Source organism: Moschus berezovskii, chromosome 9 (assembly GCF_049115385.1).
Source record: "Moschus berezovskii isolate FMDL1 chromosome 9, NW_MosBer_1.0, whole genome shotgun sequence".
In the NCBI taxonomy this organism is placed as follows: Eukaryota; Metazoa; Chordata; class Mammalia; order Artiodactyla; family Moschidae; genus Moschus; species Moschus berezovskii.
The window spans coordinates 105,516,155-105,522,319 of NC_142468.1; the positions used below are offsets into that span (position 1 = coordinate 105,516,155).

Here is a 6,165-nt window from a genome sequence, read left to right on the forward strand (position 1 = left end):
CTTTCATCAAGTGGCTCTTTAGTTCCTGTTCACTTTCTGCCATAAGGGTGGTGTCATCTGCGTATCTGAGTTTATAGATATTTCTCCCAGCAATCTTGATTCCAGTTTGTGCTTAAAGAGTATACAAATAATGAAAAACCCAAAGATGTTCATTAATAACTGCTGATGAGGCAAACACAAATTAAGATAATGAACTATTATTTTACCTATCATATTTCCAAAATTACAATAAAGATTGATATTATCCAGTGTTGGAAAGAGTGAAAAATAGCACCACGTATATTGTTCACAGGAGGAAAAAACAGTCTGTCAACATTCTTCTCAGAAATTTCACTCTTAGGCCTGTATCCCTTCCAAATCCCAATAAATACCTAAATAACTATGAGCAAAATTCAAAATTTGAAACTATTCATTGTAGTGCTGTTTGCAGAAGTTATAAAATAATAAATGATATGCATGTCCATTAATGAATATTTATTTCATTATAGCAGAACTATTTCAAAAATATTATGTATTATTAACAACGAATTAGCATTGCATACAGTATATGAAAGTATATCCATATCAATCTTTCTCTCTCTTTCCGTTCCTTCTTTTCTATTCACCCCTCTCTCCTTCTTTCCCCTTGTGGTATGGATGTGGCAGTGGAAGAAAGGGTGAGAATTTTACTCTTATTTACATAGTTCTATAATTAGGAAAAATAAAACAATATAAAATCTAAAGTGGGAATCCTGATTAGAGAAGGCACGTCAAATAAAGACAGTGGTGAAAAGGTTGACCATTTTTGGCAAGGCACTTGGAACCAAACTTTTCCTAATGTTTCATTGTCTTTCTTACTAACCTCAGTCCTGGGAACATTTACCTCTCAATTACATATCATTTTAAAAATAGGTCCGCTACATTGAAATAAATATTCAATTAATGGACATGCATATCATTTATTATTTCATAACTTATGCAAACAGCACTACAATGAATAATTTTTAATTTAGAAATTTTAAATAACCCAGATGACATACTGGAACTATCACCCAGCTGATATATTGCAAAAAAAGAATCTTTTTTCCTCTTTATTTTTCCTATCCATTGCCACTTACCCCTGCATCCCACTATTACCCTAAAACACACATATTTTTTTTGTGTTTGGTAATTTCTGGCAACAGATTATGATTTAAAAAATTTAATAATTCCCATTACTATTTGACTATGAGTACCTGAATCCCTAAATCCCTGAACGCCAAAATTTCCTAATAATGCCCGATGTAACCTGGGGGTTCCACTTTATTTATTTATTTTCCTACATCTATAGTATTTAGAATGGCTCTGTAGTGTTAACGTGCCAGGCTTCTGTGACCACATGACCCGAGAATCTACACTTTGTATGAAGAAGGTATATAGTTAGACTTAAACTCTATCATGTTGAAAGTTTTACTTCATGTTCCTGTTATTTATACCCATTTGCAAGACCAGTATTTAATGGAAATTGCAGAATTTTTCAGTAGTAGGTCATATTGTATATGTAATATCAATTATATAAATAAAAAATACATTTTAGAAAGCTTTCAAGAATATATGACACACTAAACTTAATCATGTTTGCTTCTTGGTATTAAGAAAACTATTTCCCTCATGTTTATCATGTTTCTAAATTTCAGCAATAAATGTTCATTATTTTTGTAATTATACAAATGTTTAAACATGAAAAATTAAATAGTTTAATATTTTTTGAAAAACATACTATCATTAAAACCTTGCTTTTTAATAAATTTGAGGTTTTTTTATGTTATACCTGCTGCTGCTGCTGCTAAGTCACTTCAGTCGTGTCCGACTCTGTGTGACCCCATAGACGGAAGCCCACCAGGCTCCCCCTTCCCTGGGATACTCCAGGCAAGAACACTGGAGTGGGTTGCCATTTCCTTCTTCAATGTGTGAAAGTGAAAAGTGAAAGTGAAGTCGCTCAGTCGTGTCCGACCCTTAGCGACCCCATGAACTGCAGCCCACCAGGCTCCTCCATCCATGCGGTTTTCTAGGCAAGAGTACTGGAGTGGCTTGCCATTGTCTTCTCTGATGTTATACCTAGACAACAATAATTGCTCTGTAAAAAAGTTACATGGATTATAACTAAGGGGATTTTTAATCTGAAATTTAGTAACTAAAATAAGCAACAATTAGGACTGATGCTAAAGCTAAAACTGCAATACTTTGGCCACCTCATGCGACGAGTTGACTCACTGGAAAAGACTCTGATGCTGGGAAAGGTTGGGGGCGGGAGGAGAAGGGGACGACGGAGAATGAGATGGCTGGATGGCATCACCGACTCTGTGGACATGAGTTTGAGTGTACTCCGGGAGTTGGTGATGGGCAGGGAGGCCTGGCGTGCTGTGATGCATGGGGTCGCGGAGAGTCGGACACGACTGAGCGACTGAACTGAACTGAACTGAACTGAAGTTGCACATAAAGGACAAAATCCAAATATTCAGTTTTTTAATATGAAATAAGAGTTTTACTATCAAAAAAGCTGTGTGGATATTTATAACTGCACAAAATCACAGAGAGCTATATATTAATCAAAAGTATAATTGAGTTTATTATAGAAAATTTAAAACTATCAATAAGTAAAAAGAAAGTTTCAATTGTCCAAGTAAATATTTATATTTTGTTGTTTTTCCTTTAGTATAGCTGTTTATACAGCTTAACTTTTCTGTGTATATAAATTTTTTTCATGTTTCAAGTATATTTTTGTGCATTGTTTTATTTCCCTTTATTATTTTACCATTTTCTTGGGTTAATTCATCTTTTTGCAAGCATCATTTTAACAAACTGATACTTAAATTTGGGAGATTTTCTTCATATTATTCTTTGATAATTTTAATTGTTAGCATATAAATAATAATATTTCTATTCATTAACTTTTTCTTTTTTTCATATAATTTCTTTAATTGTGAAGTATATACATTTTTACTGCTTTCTTTAATTTTTATTTGGTTTAAAATTATCTTTTTCAAAACTTGCATTCTTGTTAATTGCCTAAATGAAGATATTCATAGACTCAAACAGGGCACGAACTATGATGATAAAATATAAAGAATATTCACTGATATCTAAACTTGAAATTATTGTGTCTTAATTCCTCAAAACTTTGCATGTGTAGTAGCGCTGTAGACTTTGTGTCAATAGCAGCTGTTGCGTGTGCCCACGGTCCTCAGTAGACTATTACCCGTTTCACTTCATGCAGTAGCACCTTCTAGCTATTGCTCATATGAATGGATGAAATATGCGAACACAGTCCCTGGACTGCTAATTCTTTCATATGAGAGAAATCATTTCTGTGTGCCCAGTTTGATAGGAGTCAAACAAAGGAGTAACTTTAATGTATGAATAACCATCATGTGATTCTATTTAGATCAATAAAAGCATACTATGTACCCATAAGTCCACAGCTATGACTTAAGATGAGAAATGTTATTATAGATAATAATAAGCTGGATGGAAATTTATTATAACAATAATATGCAGGACAGACATTCAGCAAACTTAAGTAAGAGTCATTACTTAGGTAATGAGCTAGCAATAAGACCAAAGTGGCAAATAAACTTCCCTCTAGCCATTTTTACAGGGTGGAGCCTCAAGAGTTATCTTCATAGAAAATGACACAGGGTTATCATAGTAGCCTAACCATCTACAGTGTGATGATTTCTTATCTCAGATAAAACCTTTATAGACTCTAATGCCTGTACACTGGAATTTTAAATTCTATCTTCTAGTTTTATTTTTTTCTAAAGATTATAATTTTTAAAAAATATTAATATCTTAGTGAAATGTAATATTGCCTTGAGACAATGTAAAACAGGGGAAGGAAAATACTGACTGATGGAAGATAGAGATGCATCAAGTTGCAGCTAAAAGTCCAGTACTGGTGACTTCAAAAAATGTTGGCTGCTTCATCAGTATCTCAAAGCTAGAGTTGTTGGGAAATATGTATTCATATCATTTAAGAAAAAATAATTTCTTCCAGCTAACCAATCGAGATGCATCCTAGAGAAAAAGTTCACTTTTGAAATAAGGTTCTTACATTTTGTGTGAAATATCTTATCCATTTTTAACATTACTAATGCCCCATTGTTTAATTTTTTGATCCAGGTGAAACCAGATCAAATGGATGAAAACCCAACAAAGGTAGTGAGAGAATTTACCCTGGCAGGCTTCTCACAGACACAATCTATTGAAACAGGGCTACTTGTACTATTTCTTCTCTTCTATGTGTCCACTTGGGTAGGAAATGTCCTTATCATGGTCACAGTAGTCTATGATAACCATCTGAATTCATCACCCATGTATTTCCTTCTTGGCAACCTCTCTTTCCTCGATCTATGTTATTCAACAGTAACTACCCCTAAGTTTCTGGCCGACTTTCTTGATAATGAAAAGCTCATTCCCTCTGACCAATGCATTGTGCAGCTCTTCTTCCTGCACGTTGTAGGGGCAGCAGAGATGTTCCTGCTCACAGTGATGGCCTATGATCGCTATGTTGCAATTTGTCGCTCCCTGCACTATACCACTATCATGAGTCGAGGATTATGCTGTGTGTTGGTAGCTGCCTCCTGGATGGGAGGATTTGTGCACTCTACTGTCCAGACAATTCTCACTGTCCATCTGCCCTTTTGTGGGCCAAATCAGGTGGACAATTTCTTTTGTGATGTTCCCCCTGTCATCAAACTTGCCTGTGCAGACACTTTTGTCATTGAATTGCTAATGGTATCTAAGAGTGGGTTGATTTCTACCAGCTCCTTTGTAGTGTTGGTTTCTTCCTATGCCACTATCCTAGTCAAGATTCGCTCCAAAGAAGGAAGGCAAAAGGCACTCTCAACCTGTGGCTCTCACCTCATGGTGGTAACAATCTTTTTTGGACCCTGTATTTTCATCTATGCTCGTCCATTCTCCACTTTTTCTGTGGACAAGATGGTGTCTGTACTCTACAATGTTATTACTCCCATGCTGAACCCCCTCATCTACACACTTAGGAACAAAGAGGTCAAGTCAGCCATGTGAAAGCTGTGGGATAGGAGTGGACTTACTTGGAAAAGGCAAGAGACATAAGAAGATGAAGTGAGTTTTTGCAAGCAAAGAATCTTGGGTGAGAATAATTACTTTGGCAAGAATGTGTTAGGAGATGGTAGCTTAGTTGTTTGGTTTTCTTCCATTAAATCACAATACTCCTATTTATGGCTTTATAACAAAATTAAACCCAGAAAAACTCCTTTCATAATGAATTGTTCTGTTTTCTGCTTCTTTTTCTTCCCTAAAGAAAATCTGGTTTCTGTTTCCGATCAATTCATGCTTTTCCATTCTATCTACTTATCTAATCAAATTTTATTCTATACATTTTGTATATTCAGTTTGCTATTACATACAGGTACAATCTACCCTTTCCAAATTCTCATCAGTTTCTTCTCCACCTTGCCACAGGTTTTGTCTTGGTCTCAGTTTTAACTTACTCCAACTAAAAGTCTGCAATGAATTAAGTAATGAATTTACACAGGTTTCTTACTCTCACAAAAAAAGGAATATCAGTGAGATGAGTCAAAGTGAATCAGATTTATATGACTGCATAACAACAAACTAGTGGGATATGTTAGTCTGCTTCATCACTTCACCACATTATTAATTACCATCTAGCGGTGGAATTGAGACAGCAATTGCCTCATAGTGTGGGTTCAAATACCCCTCTCTGAATTACAAATCAAGTAAGGTTCCTATCTGTAGCATGTACAAATTGATGCCTATTTTCCAGTTCTTTGTGAGAGCTAAAAATGATGAAAGATATGAATGCAGATTCACCCTGGTTCATAACAGGGTTTCACTATTATTTACTCATTGAAGTTGATACTTTTTCAAGGGATACAGATGGTGAAATTCTAAATTTGTTGATTTGCCTTAATGAAACAACAATGTAACCTACTGTAACTGGTTTGTGGAGAATGCTAGAAAGTGTACAGAAATGTCACAACATTTTCAACTTCATCAACTATTGGGCACAGTTTATATTACTGTCACTATTTTCATCAATACATTCAGTTCAGTTCAGTTCAGTCGCTCAGTCGTGTCTGACTCTTTGAGACGCCATGAATCACAGCACGCCAGGCCTTCCTGCCCATCACCAACTCC

The 6,165-nt window shown here is 35.3% G+C and overlaps 1 pseudogene; it reads left to right on the forward strand.

Moving 5' to 3' along the window:
* The first annotated feature begins 4,140 nt into the window (after positions 1 to 4,140).
* Positions 4,141 to 5,097, forward strand: LOC148776937 (olfactory receptor 4Q2-like; annotated as a pseudogene).
* Positions 5,098 to 6,165: the final 1,068 nt, after the last annotated feature.